The 25,572-nt window shown below is 36.0% G+C and overlaps 1 protein-coding gene and 1 long non-coding RNA gene across 2 annotated transcripts in view; both read right to left on the reverse strand.

Annotated features, from left to right (window-relative positions):
- LOC115216511 (glutamate receptor-like) overlaps nucleotides 1–25,572 on the reverse strand; it is a 701,885-nt gene that overhangs the window by 513,385 nt on the left and 162,928 nt on the right. The window lies entirely within an intron of this gene.
- LOC118764044 lies at nucleotides 732–24,028 on the reverse strand. Its single transcript, XR_004999834.1, has 3 exons — nucleotides 23,988–24,028; nucleotides 18,671–18,675; nucleotides 732–883 (listed from the first exon to the last, which is right to left on the reverse strand). It is a non-coding gene; the product is annotated as an uncharacterized LOC118764044 (long non-coding RNA).

Genomic DNA, 25,572 nt, shown 5'->3' on the forward strand with positions numbered 1-25,572 from the left:
ATAAATATACTTTTAAATTTGTTTTGACTGTGGGTCGATTAAATAAGCAACAGTTAATGACTGGGGTCGATGTAATCGACTTAATATCCCCTTGTCTGTCCTTGTTTGTCCCCTCTATGTTTAGCCGCTTGTGGGCAATAAAGAAATTTTTAAAATGTGTGTTCAAGTTTCGCCTAACGGCTTATTGCATCTGGTTGATAGTAGCGTTCATAAAACTTAGAGTTCCAGTCAGCACGAATATCAACAGTTTTATGTATCTTTATACACGCACGCACATACACACACATGGTAGTCGCTGGATCCCTGAATACTTCTCCACCAAGAGATTTGATATTGTACACGAGCAGTTTGGATATATGTCATTCACTATCATTTGATAGAAATATTGTTTGCATACGGGTACAAGTCTCACGTATGCATTATAATTCAGCTCTTTACCCATATGAAGAATATTTTACCAAGTATTGATTTATTCTTTCCTTTTTTTATTCTTTTACTTGTTTCAGTCATTTGACTGCGGCCATGCTGGAGCACCGCCTTTAGTCGAGCAAATTGACCCCAGGACTTATTCTTTGTAAGCCTAGTACTTATTCTATCGGTCTCTTTTACCGAACCGCTAAGTTACGGGGACGTAAACACACCAGCATCGGTTGCCAAGCGATGTTGGGGGGAAAAACACAGACACACAAAAACACTCACACACATATATACATATATACGACGGTCTTCTTTCAGTTTCCGTCTACAAAATCCACTCACAAGGCTTTGGTCGGCCCGAGGCTATAATAGAAGACACTTGCCCAAGGTGCCACGCAGTGGGACTGAACCCAGAATCATGTGGTTGGTAAGCATGCTACTTATCACACCGCCACTCCTGTACCTACTGTCTACTCTTGACAAACTGAACTTTTCTGATTTAATTTATGATGATTTAAAATACGTTATTCCGCAATTTCGCTCCCTTTTTAATTTGGTAGGTCATTCAGCTGTTACAAGCTCAAATTCTCACTAGATTATCAATTTCCTGTATCTCTAGCGTACAGCAATACTGATGCACTTCTTTAAAAAAACTTCATTCAATCAATCCCAGTACGTTTGTGTTTCTGTTTATTATTGTTTTATTTCGTCGAATCTCTAAATTACAAAGACTTAATTGTATACTTGTTGCTAAGTAGTGAGAAAACTACAAACACGTACACTCACACATACACGTGTGTGTCAGTATGTATGTGACTGTATGTTAGTGTGTATGTTTCTGTGTCTGTGTGTTGTGTGTATGTGCGTAAAAAGTGAAAGCACCCGGTTGCTTATGATGTATGAACAGAAATTTTTATGATTTTGTAGTATAAGATATTCACACCTGGCTGAATACAGTGGCGTAGCACGATTCAACCTCAGTTTTGGATTTTATAATTCTTAAGGATGATTTCATCAACCGCACCAACTGCCTCCTTATAACACTCTCATAGTGATTTCAAAAAAATATTCGAACTCATCTGTTTGCTAATTGCATAGCATCTACCGAAGTTCAACTAATCAATGCAAATTAAAACATTGAAATCGGATGTCCAGTGCAGTTCAAAGTTTCAGATGCATTACAGGTAAACACCCGATTGCATATAGTGACGTCCAATTTGCACTCTTCGACCATGAGAAATGCTTGACTTGGTGCCTCATTGTCTTGATCGGTATGCACTTTATTAAATTCAGTAATTGAAAAACTGAACTTTTACATCAACATATCACTTTAACTCTGTTGCCATTCTAATATCTTTGTTTTCCTAAACTGGGATTTTGATATGCTGCCTTTATGTATATTTTCCTTACATGCCTGGATATTATCTCTGCTGATACGGACGTGCCACGTTCGATGACGCTTTTTTACATTGATGAATGCCTCCCAAGCCAAACCTTAGACATCCAAGTGAAGCCGAGGTTGAACTAATAAGGATGATATTGTTATTTTTGTAAACTAAATATGGAATGCAATACTCTGATAGCAACATCAAAATAAAGGCAACATTCTGCCCCAAAGTACACAGTTCATGTAATTGGGTTTCACCATGCAATGCATAAGAAGTCTCTGACAGATGTTCGATAGCAGGATAATGCTATATGGTTGTGTGGTAGAACATTTCTGGAGAGCGATGTGATTGACACATGACAATTTTTTCTATGCTGAAGGTGATGATGCAATACGAAGCTTTTTTTGTATTTATAAATAAATCTTGGAGATGGCTGACTACTGTAAAGCATGGCCAAACACCGCGTACCATGGAAATACTGATAATGTGTTTGGTGTGACAATTGACTACACAAAACTTCATAAAAAACGATATGCAAATAGCCATATGGATGGCAGCAAGAAATGAAACGGAGGTTTAATATGCCATCCTGTGATGCGAATATTTTATGACCAATCGGAGACAAAACGGCCTAAATTATCATTCCAAGCGGTTTCCAACCGAGTTTACCTCCGTATGCACTACAGATTGATGTGTTGCACTGGACCCGGTATTGTGGAAAAGGTTTACTAGAAATAGGATGCCATTCGAATAAGGACAACAGAGAACGGTGCAACTGTGCTTGTGTTACTACATTTTTTCAATTTTGATACACAAAAACAACTGAGGCAAAAGCTAAAGGTTGTTGGTCTGCTTAATCGAACCTTATTTAGAGAGGCCAGTCAACCGCTAAAAGGACCACCACCTCTAGGATGGTTCCTTTATATAACCTTCTAGAAATAAGAGCCAAATCAATTTCCACTGATAACATTTTCTCTTCAGAAAAATTTATAAATCTCTACAGTGTTCCAGAGAAAGAAGTCCGGAGGTCAGAGTTTCACCGATTTCATAAATGTCCGCACGGCTCAAGCTTCTTTGTGACTAATTAATAACACGAACACTTAAAATGGATTTAATACCAATATGTCTGCAAGTAGTGAAGACCTGCATACATCAATTCGATATTCAATATTTCCCTAAAGCAACAGATCAATGATAAAACTATAAAAGAATTTGTAAAATGTGTCAAATGTAATAGAATGGAAGGAAATGTCAATAGCCAAACATTTAAATGTAGATAATCCGACATGAATATTTAAGTTAATCAATTTAATGGAATCAATCACAATTTAACTGAAATTGTAGCCCCGAACAAACTGCGAAGTATATACCTACATGTTTGTGATCATTAGCTATACAGAGAGAAAACTGACTTCTGCAATAGTCTGGAGAATATTAAAGTTATATATTTAGCTTATTTCTATTAGTCTCTGTCAATTGATACGTAATAACATGCATTGACATCAAACCAGGTACTCGAAATGTTTGGTGATTCATCTTCGATAATTTGATTCAGCCCATTACATTTAAAATATGATAGACGAGCTGTAAAATTGCCTAAACATTTTTGATGTGCAAATTGCTGGTATATATATATATATATTCATACATGTGTGTGTATATATATATATATATATATATATATATATATATATATATATAATATATATATATATAAATATATATATAAATATATATTCATACATGTGTGTGTGTACATATATATATATATATATCAATATATGTATATACATACATGTGTGTGCGCGCGCGTGTGTGTACGTGTATATATATATATATATATATATATATATGTATATATATATATATGTGTGTGTATACATATTTATGTATGTACGTTGATATATATATATATATATATATATATATATATATATATATATATATATATATATATATATATATATATATTGATACATTCAAAAACAAATCAACTCAGCAGTGTAAATGTGAATTTTGAAATTGTATAGCGACAATGTAAAAGTTTAAAAATTTTTTTGAACAATGTGTTTTAAACAATGCACATTTTCGTTTCATACAATTTCTCTTAACATTGCGCTATAGTTCAAGATTTAATGCTAAAAGCTGTTACATTTTGCCATAATACAAGGTTTATTTCTATGCATAAACGCTTAAAAGATATATTCATCAGAGTATAATGAGAAAATTTAAATGCTCTCTTTACCGAGAACTAAGCGATGGAATTAAAATGAGATGCCGTGATAAATCAACAACGTAGAGGGATGATATCTAAATTGCAATATAAACCTTGTCCTAATCTCTAAAGAGTAATATTTACCGGCGTGGTATAACTACGTAAATTTGTCAGAATCTTAGAGAGAGGAAGATTACTAATACCCTTGAATAAAAGCCAGCAATTTCTTAAACAGATGTACCCACACCCGACAGTCGTATGTGACTAAATGGAAATGCTGAGTTGTATTAAAGGCTGTCAGTTAATATGGGCTTCATTTGTAAACTATTGTACGTGTAACTTATTCTAAACTGATCTAGAAATGTATCCTACCATTTAGGTCCATCAAAATATAATCAATACATTTATTTTAATATTTCAAAATAACTTTGATCTTATGCCGAATAATTGTTAGTATATTGTACTCACATAATGGTAAAGTCAGCACTTGAAGCTTTTATTTATATATGCGCCCTTTCCAAGCCTAGCCAGGCTCATGGGCCCGGTTTCCCGGTTTCTGTGGCGTATATGTTCCCCACCCCAAGCTGGACGGGACGCCAGTCTTATCGCAGCGTTACTCAAGAAACATGAAGAAAGAGTGAGAGAAGTTGAGGCGAAAGAGTACAACAGGGGTCGCCACCACCCCCTGCCGGAGCATCGTAGAGCTTTTAGGTGTTTCCGCTCAATAAACACACAAGACACCCGGTCTGGGGATCGAAACCGCGATCCTCCGATCGCGAGTCCACTGCCCTAGCCACTGGACCATTGCGCCTCTACCAACACTTGAAGTACATATATGAAATATTGTGTGTCGCAATATGGTCGACAAAGCAGAGAAATCTCTAACAGTTGAGACATCGTCTAGTCAGAACACACTCTTAAGGAATTCAAATATAATTTGACAACGAGAATTAAATTCTATATAAACACTTGAATATCATTTATGCAAATATGACAACGTTTAATGACGCTATTTAGTTTCTCCTTATTTTCATTGAAGATGTCTTCGAACAAGAACACAGAACAAATCTACGGAATAAGAATGGATGTATCGTGTATGGATATGATTAATTATACTATATTTCATTGTAATTTGCAATGAAAATTTAGCAAATAGAAATGCTTATCAAAATTGCATCTTTATATATATATATATATATATATATATATATATATATAGTGTTGAGAGAAAGAGAGAGAGAGAGGACAAGGAATTATATATATATATATATATATATATATATTATATATATATATATATATAGTGTGTGAGAGAAAGAGAGAGAGAGAGGACAAGGAATTATATATATATATATATATATTATATATATATATATACAGAGCGTGGCCTAAAACTAAAAAAACCATGAAATTTTGATAAATTTGTTCTAATTACTTTCTTTTATTTGTAATTCACAAAATGCGATTCTTCACAACTAATGTACATATATTTCATACAAATATGAAATACATGTACATTAGTTGTGAATGCTTTCTTTCATTATACCAAAGAAACAGACTCAGAAGGCTTTGTAAAGTAGGACCCCACTTCCAGGAGGATAGTCCCCTCACACAGTCCAACCAGGATCAATGAGGTACTGAATGACCAGTTCAAAAATGTCTTTACCACCCCGTTGGAACACCGACAAATGATCGAACGAATGGATTTCTTTGCCGCCTCAACTACAACTAGCGAGGCAGTTACGTTGGAATACATCGATATTAGCAAAGAAGATATACTAGAGCCAGAGATGAGGTGGACGCAAACACAACTGCTAGTCCGAATGGTTTTCCAGCAATCCTCCTCAAATTATGTAAGCGTGCCCTGGTGAAACCACTTCCATCTTACCCATACTCCGCACCACATCTTACCGCCTTATGCGGGCCACCATTCGCTCCAATCTCTCCAAACTACATGCCATCAACCGCCTTCTTCCTCCTGCTTTCTCCACCTTCTTCTCCTCTCTGCCGCCTCTCTATGCTCCAAACACGCTACGCTTCATTATCCATTTGAATCAACTCTTCCATCAATTTCTTTCTGATACCAAACTTCGTAAACTCCAATCACTCTTCCATTCCACCCTACCCGACGCCACTACCCCAACTCCTCCACCACCCTTCTCCCCTCCCGATAGGCTCCATCCACCCACACCTAACCCCACTGCCCCTCCCTACAACCCCTTCTCCCCTCCCGTTAGGCTCCATCCACCTACACCTAACCCTACTGCCCCGCCCAACCACCCCCCACACACCTCCCCAATCCCTCCCCCTCAGACCTCCACGAGACCTACCACCCCTCCTACTTCTATTCCACCCACCCCTTCTCCACTTCCGTCTGTTGTTACCATTCCCCCCGATCTTCCCCTCTCTGCGGCTGAACGCTCCGTCCTTGGTAGGGGTCTGCGTTTCATCCCCCTCACTCCATCCTGTAAGGAATTCCAGACGCGAGTTGATATCCACAGCTTTGTGCGCCGTGTCCGGTTGGGTGCGCATTACCACGACTCGCCACCCACACCCCACGAAGAGGACGACTGCTTCACTGGCCTGGGCCGCCGACCATCCCCGTGGACGCCTGCCCCTGGCCAGATCCTAGCAGTGGATCTTTTCGCGGGCGCTTGTCAGCGTGCATTGAAGCGGTTCAACTTCTCCAGGCGCCAACGCCGCCTCAACATCTCCCCGGCTGAGCTTTTGGCTCTTCGTTCCCTCCAACGTCGCGCTGACATTATCATCAAACCGGCTGACAAGGGTGGAGCTGTAGTGGTGTGGCGCGCGGACCTCTATAGGGCCGAGGCTTTCCGCCAAGAATGACACGATCCTTCTTCTATTCCCCTCTGCCCTCTAACCCCACACGTAGCTACCAACAGACGGTATCCTCTACCGTCCAAGACCTCATCTCGTCCTCCCGTCTCCCCCGCACCGCATCCAACCTAATTGTGCGAACCCCACGTACCCCCCATTTACTTCCTCCCCAAAATCCACAAAACCCAACAACCCTGGCCGCCCCATCGTCTCCGCCTGTAACTGCCCCACGGAGCTCATCTCTAAATACCTCGACCGTGTCCTTGCCGCCCTAGTGGCATCTCTTCCCTCCCACATCCACGATACCAACCATGCTCTCCTCCGGCTTTTCAACTCTTTCTCCTTTCCTCCCTGCTCCTCCAAAATCCTTTTACTATGGACATCCAAAGCCTCTATACTGTTATCCCTCACCACGAAGGACTGCAGGCCCTTCGACACTTTCTTGACCTCCGCTCTAACCCTGTACCTGACACCTCCACACTCATTCGTCTGGCCGAACTTGTCCTTACTCTGAACTGCTTCTCGTTCGCGGGCGAGTTCTACCATCAGGTCTCGGGAGTGGCCATGGGAACGCGAATGGGCCCCAACTATGCGAACCTGTTCGTTGGCTATGTTGAGGCCCAAATATTCTCTAATTTCACTGGTCCCCTCCTGAACTATATGGTCGTTATATTGACGACATTATCGGTGCCACCTCACTCTCCCGCGAACATCTAGATTCCTTCCTCTCTTTCGTCCAATCTTTCCATCCAGCCCTCCACTTCCACTTCCGCTATCTCCACCCTCTGTCTCCTTCCTCGACATTCGGTTAGCATTCTTCACTCCACTCTTACCACCTCCATTCACTACAAACACACAGACTCACACTCATACCTCAACTTCTCTTCCTCACACCCAGACACACCAAGCTTTCCATCCCCTATTCCCAATTCCTCCGTCTACGTAGGCTCTGTAGTGACGACCATGACTTTGAGACTCAGTCTCAACGTATGGCTCACCACTTCACCCTACTGGATACCCCTCATCCACTATCCACACCGCCCTTGCCAGAGCACGGTCCGTGGACCGTGTATCTGCTCTCTCTCCCTGAACCCGCCCTGTAGTCTCCCGCCTCCCTTTTCCCCCTCACTTACCACCACCCCACGACCCTACGTCTCCAACGCACCATTCTTCGAGCTTTCCGTCATCTCCAGTCCGACCCGTCCACTTCACACCTCTTCCCTAACCGACCCCTCCCCTCTTTCAAACGAGCCCACAACCTTCGAGACCTTTTGGTCATAGCTCCTTCCCTGACCTACCTCCCAACCCGGCTCGTTCCCCTGCTCCCGCCCACGTTGCCGCACTTGCCCTTACCTCTCCAACACCACCCGCCTCACTAGCACCCACCATCGACCCTAGCAATATTATCTATTGCATCTCTTGCTCTCTCTGCAATTCCTTGTACATCGGACAAACGGGACGCCGCTTGGCTGACCGGTTCGCGGAACAACTTCGTGACATCCACCTTGCGAACGACACACCGGTCTCACGCCATTTCCGCTCCACCGGTCACTCCTTGCAACACCTATCTGTGTTCGGTTTGTCCTTACACAGAGGCCATCCGGATTCCCGTTTGCGCCGTGAACAGGAATTATCTTCTCTCTTCGCTCTTATACGCCATTGGTCTCAACTCTCCCCCCTCCTCATCTAACCCCCTCTCCCCTCCCCCTCCTCCCTATCCTTTCTCCCCCCGACCACTACTTCTTCAGTCCTTCATCCTTTCACCCCTACTCCCCTTCCCTTCTTCCCTCTTTATCCCTCCCTCTTCCCCTTCCCTCTGCTCCCTCACTCCCTCTCTCCCCTCTCCCTTCCTTCCTCCTTCATCCCCCTCCTCCCTTCCTCTCCCCATCCCTCCTCTTCCTCCCCCTTCTTCTCCTCCCCCGCTCCTCTTCTTCCCCTCCCCTTCTCCCCCCCTCTTCTCCCCCCCTCTTCTCCCCCTCCCCCTCTTCTCCCCCTCCCCCTCTTCTCCTCACTACACCACATAACTTTACACATCACATCACATATGATGTGCCATACTAATACACACACCAACTAATACATACTAATACGTACTAATACATACTAGTACATACTAATACTTACAACCAACCCTATACATACACACGTCCAGACCCCCATACTCACTTATACTCTCTCACACACACACACACATACCTATACATACCAATACGTACTAATACATACTATACATACTAATACATACACCAACCCCATACATACGCACGTCCAGACCAATCTTACTTACTACAATACTCTCTCATACACACACACACCACACCACACCCTATACATACTAATACATACACCAACCCTATACATACACACATCCAGACCCCTCCCACGCACTTTTAGCTGGACCCTCAACCCATTTATCAACCCTATTATCTCCCCTTATTTCGCTCTCGCGTCTCATGTTTGATCTTTGACCTCTGGGCCGAAATCAGATCGCCATGTTGATTCGTTAGCTACTGCACGCATTTTTTTTTCTCTCCTTCTTTCTGTGTTTTTTCTCTCTCTGGTATCTTTCTGTGAAGAGCGTAGGCTCGAAACGTTAAAGACTTGTTTTATTTATATTTCCTGAGCGCCATACTAATACAATTGTTCGTTTGTTTTCCACCTGCCTTCGTCTTTTGTTTATTTTCATAAAGCTTCCCGTTATATATATATATACATATATATAGTGACGCATATTTGCCATTTGAATATGGCTAACCCCTAAGGCAAATATGCGTCACGATGTGTTACCGCTACTGTTTATAACTCGCTCTGAGATTTATCATAATATATATATATATATATATATATATATATTAACTGAATATTATTAATCACGTGTCTTAAAAATTTATATGTAATTTAGGAAAATTAGTCAGTTGCTTACTTTTCAACTTTTAGTTTTACTTGCTTTAGTCAGTGGAGTGTGATCTTCCTACAGAAAAGAGAAGTGATTTCTACTTCATGTGTTACAGATTTGTAAATGCAAAAATCCCTCGCGTATATACACATGAACAGCCTTATTGAAAAAAGGTAGGTGGCTGATAATATACTCAACGCATTTAATGCAGAGTGTATGGTACTATATCTAAAGTTTTAGCTTCAGTTTGCAAATTGTGTCGTCTAGAAATCCAAACAGCTGATTCCACAACCATCAGAGTTGTGATTTAACTGGTTATATGCAAATCTTTGATGATTCTTGAAGCAGTTTATAGACAAAACAGCTATACATAAACTTTGCAGACGCACACGCGCACACACATATATATGTGCGTGTGAGATATATGTTCGCACAGATGTATGTGTATGAGTTTTTGTTTCATGTATTTGCGAATTTAAAGTATTGGAGTTAGCGCCTGGTCGATTTAAATGATTATAATCATAGCAACACTTATTTACAAATAGAAAGTCAGACTACAATGTAGATAAACTGTGAGGGAAAAGTGAGTGAAGATAGAGAGCTAGAGATAGAGAGTGAGAGAGAGAGAGAATGAAATGGATACATCTATGTATACATACACAGATGAAGAGAGATTCACATAAACATTGTAAAACATACATCACAGCAATCATTTAATAAAAGAATAAAGATCGATCGTTATGTATAGCCTTAGAGTTCCAATATCAAGTGCTATGAACAGACTGTATTTCAGCTTCAAATATTTACGTCCTTAATAGATTTTTGAAGTCGTTCTGTTTGCTCTAACAGAGAAACGACAGTTGAAGATCAGTTCAAATGCTGTGGTGTAATCCACTATTTTTCAATTCCGTCATTATAGCAGAGCTAAACGATTACATTAAAAAATATACATAAACGCTTTCCCTCCATAACGATACAGTCTACTCCTAATATATTGATCACTATATCGATTAGACTTTTATACTTCAGTTCACCCTAATAGTGTCGCTACTTGCTTATCAGTCTGTAGACTATTGTTTGAGTTGGAAACCTTACACAGACTCCAGAAATGCCTACAGCTATCCGAATTATCGATCTTACCTTTTGTAAGAGCTTTAAATAGTCGTTTTATCAAATTTATATTCTCCACTATCGTTTTGGTTCAGTAAATACGAAAGCCATTTCTCCTTTGTGCAAAGCAACTTAATAGCTTGCTAGTTAGATAGGTAGACAAATAAATATTAAAATAGATTTCTAGTAGAAGATAAGTGGATAAATGCACTTTGGGATATAAATATTTTGTATAGAAACAGTGATGACTAGCATCGTCAGCAGTAAAGAACTTGAGGCGATTTTGTAATTGAGAAAGTAAGCAGCAAACAAACCACACAGATACGTAAATAAAGGTGGGACATGTTTATATATATATATATATATATATATATATATGAATTCATTGGCTTGTCTTCAGCTTTGTTAGAGATAGGACAAAAGGATGTTAAAGCTATTTACACTGCGGATGATAGAATTCAATGAAATTTTAAACGAGTTCTATTACTAAATGAATGGTTATATGAATATTTAAATATATGTGTATATATATATATTTATCAGGGGCTATTAATTTTCACAAATGGATATAGGTCGAAGAAAATTATTTATCGTGCTATGTCCAGGTGTACCTCAAGTTAGTATTGACATTCATCCCTTTGGCTCAGATAATAATAATAACGGCTTTGATTCAATATCCACTTGCAATTTGGAAAATATTTAGAAGCACACATTCCCAGATACGTACATACATACAGGTCTATATATATATATATAAGCTTATTAATTGGCTTGTCTTCAGCTTTGTTAGTGATAGGACAAAATAATGTTAAAGACACTTACCACTCTAAACTTTAGTTTGTCCATAAATAGTATATCATCTTCCCTTTCCACAACTAACCCACGTAAGACTGGTAGCCAGCAGCAAGCCCATTGCGGAAGGTTTAACGTGGTATACAAGTGCATTATCCACATGTTACGTTATTCTACTAGCTACTATATCGAGTCTACTATTAATTTTAAAGAGAGATATTCTGCACATCTAAACTATTTGAAATATGAGAAACATAGCAAATCCACGTCCCTAGCCAACCACATACGCCATCTGATAAATAGGAAAGTACCATATAGGATATCCTGCGCCATAATAGGTTCTGGTGTCTCATAATATGGCCAGCGCTCCACATGTGTACTCTGCATGAAAGAAGCCCTCCAAATATTAATTCATAATTCACTGCAATTACCCAATTAAGAACGCGAAGCATTCTCTAGATTTAAGCATAAATTCTATCGCACCTTTAGATTCTTCCATAGGTCTTAATGCAAGGAAAATGAACACACATAATTTCCTATATGTATCCATGGTCGTTACAATATATGTACGTATTTCCTTTTCTTTTTCTTCTCAACATAAGTAGCTTCAATTCTTAAACTTTTTAATTTGATTTTTAACTTTTAATTTTTAAGTCTTTAATTTATATCTTTTATCCATTTAATTGTAGTTTTATCCTATGCATACCCTCTTTAGCGAGACATCTGACTTTAGCTTTCCCTATTGACCACTGAACTAAATATTCTCTCTGACGACACCTAACCTAGAATTCATCAATGTAATTAATAGAAATAATACCTCCTTCCTCCACATAACTAAAGACTTAACACCTGGCCTCTCATCCAGAACTTACATTTACGAAGAATAGTACTGGCATCTTATCTTTATTTTTTTACATTTTATATTTGATTATTATTTTGATTTTTACTTTAATTTCGCTCTCATTCATTCTTTCCCAACCTATCCCATTTCTTTCTGTTCTCTCTCTTCTATTCACTCCATCACAATCCATTTCTGTCTATCTTGATGTCTGATTTTCTCACTCTATATACCCAGGTGGACCATTTCCCTACTAGTTAACCACGGACAAAATACTGCCTGAGTTTACCTGGAATTTACCTAAGAGCATATACCGTCATAGAAGTAAAGACCAACCGCCATACCCTCTGGAAAAAGATGAATTCTGAACTTTATTCTTCTGTCTGTATTTTACTATCTACTTTTACTCTTTCATTCTTCTATTTTATTCTTTGTAATCTGTGAAGTTCCCTGTCTTGAAATTTCATAAATATCACATTGTCTCTGATGATAGAATACCAAGAGTACGAACATACTAAACTATCAATTCGGATGAAGCTGTAAGAATTCGAATTCATCTTGTCCTAAATGACTTCTGATATTCGTCCTGCCTTGTATTTTGTTGTCCTTTTCCCTCTAATATAATGTATACCTGTCAATATGGAAGCCTAATACGAATCCCTAGCTCCAGCCTCAACTTGGAAACTAACGGATGACAAATTATTGTACATATTCACCGTACTTATTCTTTTATACCACCAGTGAACTAAATACCTCATATTCTCTCTCCGCCCTCTCTCTCTCTCTATCTATCTCTACACACACACTTGCAAGGCGTTTCTCCTGAAATGTTTCTGGTGAATTTGCAAGTTTGACAAAGCTACCCTTTTTGTGTACCCTGGTTTGAGGTGGGATTATTTCGCACTTAAGATAAGAATTTGTCCAAATTTCATTTAAACACTTATACGTCTACAGCTCACAGATCACTGATGTTGTTTAGTGGAGTACTGAAATGTTGTGTGTCCTTGAATCTTAAGCTTTTACAGTGCTGAGTCGTTACTTAAGTCTGTGCTAGGCCTACAAGGATTATCTTCTCATACACACACACAAATATATATATATATATATATATATATATATATATATATATATATATATATATATATATATATATATATGTATGTATGTATATATATATATATCACTGCATATATTTCGTGTTCTCTCGCCAAGGGGAGGGTGAGTTTCAGTCTTATTAGCCTTTCAAAATGAAAATATGCATATATTTCTCCACTCCCCGTCTCTCTCTCTCTCTCGATATATAATATATATGATTGACAAAGGCATTAAAATAAGTTATATTTTTGTGGAATACCTGGATTACATTTCATGTTTGTCTTGTGAAATCCACTCTCATACGATTCTGATAAATTAAGTAACATAAAAAGTGTTTAAAAGAAAATAAATTAAAACTATATTAAAGCAAAATTTTAAAAATAAGTTGAAAATAATTAATGTAAATTCAGAACCTAAATAAAAGACCAGCAGGAAGAACGTCAACATCAATACTAATAATTAGTCAATATAACTAATATAATTAGATAAAAATAAATGCTAAATAATATTAGGTACGTTAAATATACTAAATATATTGGAACAAGAAAGGCAGACCCACCTACTATTTAAGGTTCACTAATCAGTACTCTATTCATTTGAAATGATCTATAGGTTATTCTAAATATGTTCAGTTTAACATTAACTCTTTATTTAATGTTTGATTTGAATGTCAGGATAAGCAGTGCCTCCTCGAGACGTAAGTTGCATTTTAGTTTCTTTCCGATGTACGTCAGTGCACTACTCATTATATGCCGTTGAATATCACATTGAAGCTTCGGTCAGATTTACTTAAAAAGACAGTCCTCTTTTTTTCTATATACAAACGAATAAGTGTGATTACATAATCTTGACTTCAGATTCAGTTGCGCTTATTTACTATTTTAATTGTAATAAAACCTTTTTAACATTTCGGGCATTATAATTAATAAATCATGGTTCATAATTCGTTGAAATTTTTGCCTCTTAAGATTTACATACTGATAGTCTATCGCCCAATTTCACTCTATCAGAAAACAATTTTTTTTTTTTTAGGGAGTCTGCCTTCGGAACAGCCTTTCCTTCTGTGAATAAATATTTTTCTTCGCTCCATACGTTTCGCAGATCATAGATATGAGTAAAGCATTATAAAATATTAAAAAGAAAGTGTGTTCGTGTATTACCTGAATGCTGCGTAATTTTAACATAATTGGACTTACCTGAAAAGAAAAAAAGAGAAGCAACATTAATAATGCTACAAAAGCAATTCTATAATACATTATTGCAAAACAGCATGAAATACAGATATTACACATATCAAAACCGTTAAACATGCGCTTGAAAAACACTTCAAAACTTGATTAGGTAGGAGTGTGTTTGACGTCGATCATTCAGAATTTTGGCATGGTAGGGTTACAGCATTCGTATGATTTCCGTTAATTTCTCTGCAACACGTGGGGTTTTGCTATAGGTAGTATTATTTCGATAATAATTTTATGTTAGTAGTATACAATGATTATAGTTTGTAAGAGTATACGTTGATGTTCACTATATATATATATATATATATATATATATATATATATATATATATATATATATTCTCTAATTATGGCTAATTTAAAGTGTTTCCAAGTAACGAGCTGTTTGGCCGTTTGATTACAATGGATTATGTAGTCACTTAGTTGTGAGGCCGTATTATTAGTTATTTGTTTTAATTATACATACATATCATAATTCACATCATCATTTAACGTTCGTTTCCCGAGATGGCATGGGTTGGACGGTTTCAATGGAGCTGGCCAGCCAGAGAGCTGTGCAGACACCAATTGTGTGTTTTCACATGGTTTCTTCCGTCGGATGACGTTTCTAACGCCAATCCCGTTTTTAAAATTATTTCTTTACGTTTAATAAGCAATTTTTTAAAATCAATATGTTTTATAGCCTTCACTTATTTCACAGCTTTTGATCTAAGAGAGTTTCTTTCCCCTGTATATCATTCGAGGACGTTGCTTACGAGTAGTACTATTCCACTAGTCTTTATTTAGCTCTTTTTTGGTGTTATATTTGTTGGTGATGCGATGTTGTTTGAGAAGCAGAGAAGCTGGTAGACTATCATTGTTATAAAGTCTGAATTACCTTTTTGGAATGATTTTTCGTTATAAGTTATCATTATTTGTTTACACTAATGTTTTTGCTTGTAGCAATAAGCTGGTGGATTCCCAGTTAGTGTTTGTAATTTTAACAGTGTTGACACCACCGGATTGAATGGTATTGTTCAGGTCTCGAAGCCATAGTGATATCCAACTGACATCTGATGATGGGAATATGCATATGTTATGCTTGATTGTAAATTTATTATTTCTTAGTGACGTTATTCTGAGTGATCCTTCACTTTTTTAAATTGGAACATTTGTGGATACATAATTTGCGGAAATCACATCAGTACTGTTTGGTTTTCTGCACAGGTAATATTATTTCAGTTAGATTAGACTTGGATATTGTTGTCTAGGTTTGGGAGGTTCGGTGGCACACCCGCACACACACATATATATATATATATATATATACACTCATATGTATGTATGTATATATATATATATAAACACACTCGTATGTATATATATACACACATACTCGTGTATATATATATATATATAAACGCATGCCAAGGTGTAGGCGAGGGTGTGTTACATTTAACCAAATGTCAATAAATAAGTAGTAATTACAATAGGGAATATGCAGATTTTCTTTTACATACATTCTTGCTCTTAGCATTAAATTTCGTCTCTAAACACGTGCATTAAATTCTAAGATATAATAGATTTTATATACAACGATTCGTAAATAATTCATACTTAGACAGCATTTAGGAGAATCCCATCAAAATAATAATAAACCTATTCAGGTAATTTTAATGTTAGGAGTCTTTTTGTTAAACAATGGTATGTAGTTAAGTGGAGAAATATTGAGCGCTAAAGTGAAGAATGAACCAGAATTTTTTATCTCAAAAATTTTCCCCACACTCATTTATATGATTGTACAAAATTTTCTATCAAACATTATATGAGACAGGTAACTGTAAGAAGTATTCCGAATAAATGCTGTATTAACAGGTGCCTTTGATAGCGTCTTAATCTCTGAAAACGGTTTTTTTAAATGTAGATTTGCTTTATTCTGTAGGGTGATATTTAGAAATTAGTAAGTTTTCAAGACTGGACGTTCCACATTATTGCAATGAAAAGTGTTAAGCGAAATATTGATCAAGTTATTGCACGTGAGCATATGAATCCTGGAGCAAAAATAAGTAAACTTATTTTCAGAGCATACATGAAATATCTAATCTGATTTAGACAGCTTATATTGTATGAGTGTAAGTTGCTATAACAAGTTGCTAAAACATTGTCTGCAAAATAGAGGTGGAAGTGGAGGGATGTGGCAATACAAGGGATTCTCAAAAAACATATTCTGATAGTAGCACCCGATGACAAAGTGTTGCACCTCAACTAAATACAACCGTGCGTCGGGATATACATTTTATCTTCATAATCAAAAACATTCGTTGAGAAAAGAAATGCCGATGGAGATCATTGAGCAGATTACCTAATATGGCTGGGAAAGAAGTAAGCTAAAAATAGAGCTATTATATAGGATATTCGTAAATTTCAGATACAAGGGTGTATAGCTTAAAATATCCCATATTATTCTACAAAAATATAAATATCATCTCATGGCCACACTTACACATATTTGTGTGTGTGTGCGTGCACACATGTATCGACATATTTACAAATGCATTATATATATATATATATATTCAAATATGTATTAGATAAAGCTCAAGGTATGTAAACAAATTCGAACACACACACAAAATATGTGTGTTAGTTCGTGGGTCGACTGCAACTTTTTGGCGTAAGAGAATATATAGTGGATGCGCCTAGTGTAAACAAAAATCTGAAAGTATTTCGTAATGAAGCGAAACAACTCACATCAGATCTTTTGTCAGAGTAACAGACATGTTTTGTCGCTGTTATGACATCACGATGCCACGTATCGAACAAGTCCTGCTGCTGGCCATATCGCCGACTATGATTATATGGCAAACGGCTTAAACTCCATCTGCTGGCATGTCCGAAGTAGTACAAGATGTTTATTCTGAGAATTGTGTGGCTATCACAGCAGGCTTTTCTTAGGAATCAGTTAACAGATTACACAATAATGACTTACAAAGAAAAGGTAATGTAATTTCAATGTAACTAAATTTAGTAAATCCGAAGATATATATAAAACCATAAAATGAGGAGGTATATGGGGCGAATATATATGTACTTATGCCCTAACATAGAGGTTTACGGCCGTTTCACAGTATGAGGTCATTATATGTGCATCTTTATTCATATGTCTGTTCAGCATTATATAACTGTATATTCGCAAATTAATGCAAAAGAAGAAATCCAGCTCATCAGATCACTGGAAAGCCATGGTTACACCAAGAAATCAGTTCTTAGATTTCTTTATTTGAATTACTTTCGAACATACAATAGTATATATTTCTTTGTTGCCCACACGGGGCTTAAAATAGAATAGACAAACAAGGATATACAAAGGGATTAAGTCGGATACATCGACCCAGTGCATAACTGGTACATATTTGATCGAAAGGATAAATATATCTGACGGGCTCCTTTCAGTTTCTTATTTCTTTATTGCACGCAGAGGGCTAAACATAGATGGGGGTGGCAAAAAAGTACAGACAAAGAGATTAAATCGATTACATTGACCCCAGTGCGTAAATGGTACTTAATTTATCGACCCCGCAAGGATGAAAGGCAAAATCGACCTCGTCAGAATTTGAACTCAGAACATTTCGCTCAGCCTGCTAACGTTTCTACCAGCTCGCTGCCCTAAACATACAAGTGTATTATATCGGAGCGGACAACATATTGAAAAGATATATTATGGTGTTAAAAGAGAGAGAGACTTTATTTTATTGCGTAGGTTCCATGTGGCAGATTGTCATATTCATGTCATGGTTTAAAGATTTTGCTACAGCTTATAATTGCATAGAAGATAGGGATCCGTTAAATATTTGCAGATAATACTGATTCTGTTTATCTCAAAGTGCAGGTCAGAGAGAGGTAAATTTTAGTGTTGGTAGTACAAGATTTTAGGAGATTTCCAATATTTTTAAGAGTAGAATTTAAATAGTTATATATTGCACACACACACACACACACACACACACACACACACACACTCGGACATATGTATGTATTTGTGTATGCTTGTATGTAACTACATTTTAGTATCTACAAATGCACACAAATTCTAACACGATGATGCAGTATCCATTAATATATCCACATATTAGGGAATATATAATTAACAGATGAAATCTAGAGATATTCAGTATAGAAGATACTTAGTAGTGTTGGAATGATTCAAACTTAGACCCCGATGTGTTTACAAGGGATAAGTTACACGGGGTAAAGAATGGCTATAAAAAGGATCGAGTTGTGCAGACTTAGAGGCAGTTATGCGGATAAACAAATTAAATATATTAAACATAACGGCCTGGGTATGAAATACAAAATATCCATATACGTATACATGCAAAACGAGAGAAATAAAGACTTCCAGGCGATGAATATTTAAGTATAAATATAGAGATATTCATATTAATAGATCCAATATATATTTGTGTGTGTGTGTGCGTGTGTGTGTGTGTGTGTGTGTATGTGTGTGTATGTGTGTATGGCTGCCTGTTTGCATTTGAATTCACAATATAATTGGAGTATATATTTTACGAAAATCACTTTCATTTTCCATCTCTGGATTCAATATAATTTGTAACATATTTCCTTCAGGAATCTCTGAATTCTATTTTCCTTCATATAATTTTTGATTTTTTTGCAATAAAAAGGTAATCAATATTGTTTTCCTAGGAAAATTAGATTATGAATTATCTGAGTATTTATATCTGTGAATTTATGGATATATGTACCTACAATTTTGATGCATGCCATTCGCTTCAAATTTATCAATAATTATATTTTAAGAATTAAGAATTATAGTCTAAATTTATTTTGTATCACTTTTTAATATGATCACTAAAGCTTTGGTAAGTAGTAAACAAATTTATACCAACATATGGTCGAATTTTGTTTTTCTTTTACTTCTCAATATATGTATGGAATTGTAATGTATGGAATTTTAATCCGATCAAATTTGCAGATAACAAAATATAACACCACCACCACAACCTCCACCACTCCTACTAATAATAATATAACAAGAATAATAATAGTAATAATAATAATAATAATAATAATAATAATAATAATAATAATAATGATGATAATGATGATAATAATGATAACCCTTCCTACTGACGGCATAAGGCCATGAAATTTTGGGGAGGGGACTAGTCGATTACATCGAACCGGTGTTTCACAGGTACTTAATTATCGACCCCGAGAGGATAAAGGGCAAAGTCGACAGAAAATAATTATGATAATAATAATAATAATAATAATAATAATAATAATAATAATAATAATAATAATAATAATGATGATGATGATGATGATTCAGTGCGACCATGAGATAGAGAATAGGAAGCCAGAGAGTCTTAATTGAGAAAGAAAACAAACTATGCTGGATCATAGATATAGCATGCCCAGCTGACAACAAGGAAGAAAGAAAATTCGATAGGTATGACAGGTTAGCTTGGGAGGTAAAGCAGTTGTGGTCGATGTAAAAGGTGGTAGTAGTACCAATAATTGTCGGAGCCCTGGGAACAGTGAGTAAAAATCTCGAGAAGTACATGAATCATATGGGGGCTGCATTTAGATTTTGGGATCGATCCGGTATCCGACAAGGATTCTGGATTTTTTTCCTGTTTTCCTAATTAATGTTTGAGAGCGGTCGGGTTCATTTTTAGTATTCTCGTTTGTGAGAGCTGTTGAGTTTATTTCAGATATTCTCATTATAAAAATCATCTCTGACTAATCGTTCAGAGGACGTTGAAGTTGCTTTGACGGAGGTTTGCGATCTCTGGGTAATCTTATATGAGGCGGCAGAATAATTAGCATGCCGAAGAAAATGCTAGGTGACATTTCCTCTGTCTCTATGTTCTGATTTCCGCTTCCACGAAGATCTGCTTTGCTTTTCATCCTTTTGAGGTCGATAAATCACGTACCAAGAAAAGACTGGGGTCGACGTAATTGACTATTCCCCTCTCACAAAATTCCAGGATTTGTGCCAATAGTAGAAACGATTATTATCATTAGTATCTCTTTTTATCACAGGTTCTTTTAGAGCTCCTACAATCTTGCATGCGTAGCGGGATTACTACCTGCAGCCTACGGTACCATGCTATCCGTTTATATTCCTCTTGATTCCTTCTGTGACTCCCGTAGTGTAACGTATCATCTTTAAAACTAGGGAGTCACAGAATCGTTAGTGTCGAGAAAATTAACTTAAATATTTCGTCATATCCTTTATATTTCTAATTCCGAATCTCAGATAGGTCAGTTTTGTAATTCAACGTTGATGTATCAATAAAATTAGAATTGCAGAAATAATATGAAGTATAAAATGGAATAACGGTTTCCTCCCATACATTTTATGACCTAAAAAGTTGTCATTTTCATTGTCATTATCACATTAGTGTACTGGAAAAGACACCTCTATGATAATTTCGGTGTACTTGGATTAAATATGGGGTCTCTCCTGATCAAGACTTTCAGTTGTTACTTTGATTCGCTGATATTTTCAAGGTAAACGCAGTTACAAATAATTATCTTCTAATTGTTCAATGACACTTCGTTTATATAAACATGCGTTGGTTATTAGAGGAAACGGCCAAATATATTTCTGCAAATATTGTGTTTTACGTAGATTAAAATAACACACCAACGCTTAAACCTGCATTGACAAATTATACCAGAGTTGTTATGTAATGATATTTAAGATATATACCATGAGCTAGTAGTGGTTCTGAAATATAGTACAAGTAGATATTTTGAATTTCATTACATAAATAACTCTTGATAATCATAGCTTCATGCGAGCTTCGATGTACGTAAACATGTGTGCGTACTTTGTGCGGCTCTGTGTATGTAGAAACATAGGCAACTATGTATATTGATTGTGATTTCATTTAAAAGTATTTTTACATATTTACAATTAAAAAGAGGAAACTTTTTAGCTTCCATCTAAAATAAATAACTAATAATATTCAGAAGTATATTCTGAGAACTTTTTAGCCTATCAACTAATATATAAACGGAATAGTGTATGTTAAGTACGTTATCTCACGAATCCATTCAGGGTTGGTCAAAAAATATTTATTGAAAGCATTATCTTTTTATTCCGTATAAAAGATAAATGTTGATAACTTGGCAGTTTTATCTCTTTCTAAACTTCTTTTACTATCCCTGTTATACCATGCCAAAATGTTAATGGCGTCAATTTTGCTTGTACATCTTTTTGCAGTGCAATTTTAATTATGGTAATGGAGGTTAAATTCAGTGCAGCAACTCGACAGAATACAGCTTTTTCTCATATCAAATTTTTTTCCATGCTATTGTTGCACAGCGGACATATACCCGGAAGAAACTGCTACAACTTTAACAGCAGTATTGTGCGTGGGAAACCTACTTTAAATAATGAATGGGGAGATATTTTTTTCGCTTTTCCCATATAGATCTGTCGAGAGAAAATCGACTGTATGTATCTTGTTTATTCCTTATTGTTAAGAGAATAAACTAACAGAAAATCATTCCACATGAAATGAATAAGATTAGGAGTATGGGAAATTTATCCAGAACAATCTCTTTCCGTGTGTGTATGTATATATATACATATATATATATATATATATATATATATATATATATATTATATATATATATATATATATATATATATATATTCGTAAGAAATGGAAAGAGAAATCTATGTACATTTTTATACATAGATATAATTGTCTGTTTGCAAGTTATGCATGTGTTTGAGATGGGTTTATATGTACATTTCTTTATTCCACCCTCTGCCTCTATCTCTCTCTTTATATATATATATATATTCATTCATACATGCATATAAATGCTTACATATACATTAGGTCATCCCAAAATTAATGTTTTTTTTAGACTTCTTTTATTATTCAAAACTATGAAATTCAAATTATTTTTTAATCTAAAATATACTTCCCTTCATTTTCTACAACGCTCTTCTATCTATCTGGTAGAGTTTCAAGGCCCTTCTTCCAAAATTCGCTTGTCCGTAACGAAACATACTTCTCCACTACTGTTCTGACACGTCTACATAATTCATATTTTTCTGTCTAAATGACAATCAGAGAGGATCAATGTCCGGTGAATATGATGGGTGGTGTATCGTTTCCCATTCAAACTGCTCCAACCTTTGTAATGTAATCCTCTCTGTGGCCGAGTATTATCCTGATGGAAGAAGACCTTTCATCTTGAAACCAAATACTGACTTCATCCGCTCCAGTTACTCGCACTAGGTCTTTGTTATCGTTCAGTTTAGGTTTAAAATTTTAATGTGCACTAAACCTTTCATATCCCACCAAATATATAACAACTGACGTGGGTGAACACCTTCATTAGTCTGGGTTGTTTATCATTTGTCTTCAACGCTTGACATTTTTATGGCGAAACCATTTCTCGTAACCAGTCACTATTCGGTCGGAAGATGGTCTATTCGTGAGATGCGGCCGCAAAAAAGAGCACAAATTGACCCAATTTTCTGACTTTTCTGATGGTACCCAGGTGTCGATGAATGGTTGAATGACCAAATCCAAGCTTCTCTTCTAGTTCTTTTACAGTTACCTCGGGATTTTGGGCCACCAGGTTTAGCAGGACAGGCCCCTATAGCTCTACAAATCTTCCAAGACGAAGCTTGTCTTTAGGATGTAGTTTCTGGCTCGGAATTCTGGAAACCACCGTTGACGCTCGCTTGCGCTTATTGTCCAATCGCCATATACAGCATCAATAATTCTCTCACTTTCCGTTGCATTGTTACTTTTGTTTGATTCATAAAGTAATATATGCTGGATATGCTCCTTTGTCAATTACATTATAGCTTTGAAAAAAGAACTGTTAAAATCGAACTCCACTCTACAAAACTTGCCCTAAGGATAAGGACAAGGTAAAATTACTATCTGCGTTAGTTAATTCCACCTCACTCTGACTTTTAGCTCATGCAATTAAAAACAACTGCACTATTTATGGGAGGACCCAATGCACATATATATACATACACAAACATACATGCATACATATAAACATACATATGTATATATAGACATACATGTATATAAACATATATATATATACACATACATGCATATAAACATATATATATATATACGCATACATGCATATAAACATATATATACACATACATGCATATAAACACACACATATATATATATACACATACATGCATATAAACATATATATATACATACATACATTCATACAAAATACATAATATACACTTACATACACGCATACATACATAATATACACGTACATACACGCATACATACATACGAAAGTGTTCTTTCATAAGAATGAATTAGACTACACAAATATCTGTATAAACCATCATCTTACTCTTGAAATTACTAAAACTGGATGCAACAGATTACAACCTGTTCTAGGATATCAACGATAAATTATTATTTATAATAAGAAATTATGAATTATAAAGTAAGAAGGAAAGGAAAGTGCAAGTTAATCATTATTTTATATGTAATCGGTGCCGACATGATAATTGGACTTTGATGTTGGACATTAAAAAAGAAAACACGGTTATCTACTGTAACTAGACGTATGCAAGTGGCTAATATACAGTAGAGAAGACAATAGAAGGTTAATTCAAATATATTAAAAACTAAATTTAATCGTGTGGAAACATTTAGATTTATATAATATAGTTATTGGGGAGGAAAATGAAATCAAATTCATTCATTCATCATTGAATAGCTGTAGTAGTGGTACAATGAGAAAATTTGGCAGATAAATGCGACATGTTAAAGTCTTATACGTAAAAATTATTAATGTTCTCAGTGTATGTTGGCTAAACAATATTTTTATTAATTAGATTAAAGCAAATAAACGATATTTTACGATTGACAAAAATAGTTTGAATTCTTAACAGTTTATGCCTCTAAACGGTTGGGGTTAAATTGTAGATTATGACTCATGAGATACTTGTAATTGTAATTAAGGCGAAACGTGTATCCCTGACTAAGTTATCGCAGAAAATAATTTCAGGAAAAACTTGATGATTTATATATATATATATATATATATATATATATTGGCCTGCTCGCTTAGCCAGCGGGGTGGCGTCATTCAAAGGCTAAAACAATGCGAACGCATTGTGACCAGCGATGTGTAACTACATCTGATGGACTGGTCGGTCACGTGATCACATGATCACGTGATTTATATATATATATATATATATATATATATATATATATATTCTTACCATGCTTTTGGCGGGGAAGCTAAATCACAACTATGTATGCAATTGATTGGACCGCAAGGGTATTTATCGCCCGTGAGGGTCTAATAAATTGTATCGAAGACAAATGCTGCTGATGACTTATAGATAAATATGTGGGTATAATTGCATATTATATTGATAAAGAAACAATTGTTCAGCATTAATCTATCTTTTCGTTGTATTTCACTTTCCTTACGTTGAAGGTAATGTTATTTCTCTTGTGGAAACAACTTCTGTGGCTATACCAGAATAAGGAGCTATTTCTAGCTCTAGAGTTAACCACTTAGCGGTAACTCTCTTATATTTACGTATAATTTTGTATTGTCTCCCTGGTTTTTATGTGCTAGGCTACTTGGTGTTAAACTGATGGTATTATTAAATTAATATCTAATTTTTCACCCTCATTTATGAATTTATATATATATATATATAAAAGAAATATAAAATAAGTACA

Source organism: Octopus sinensis, linkage group LG1 (assembly GCF_006345805.1).
Source record: "Octopus sinensis linkage group LG1, ASM634580v1, whole genome shotgun sequence".
Classification (NCBI taxonomy): domain Eukaryota; kingdom Metazoa; phylum Mollusca; class Cephalopoda; order Octopoda; family Octopodidae; genus Octopus; species Octopus sinensis.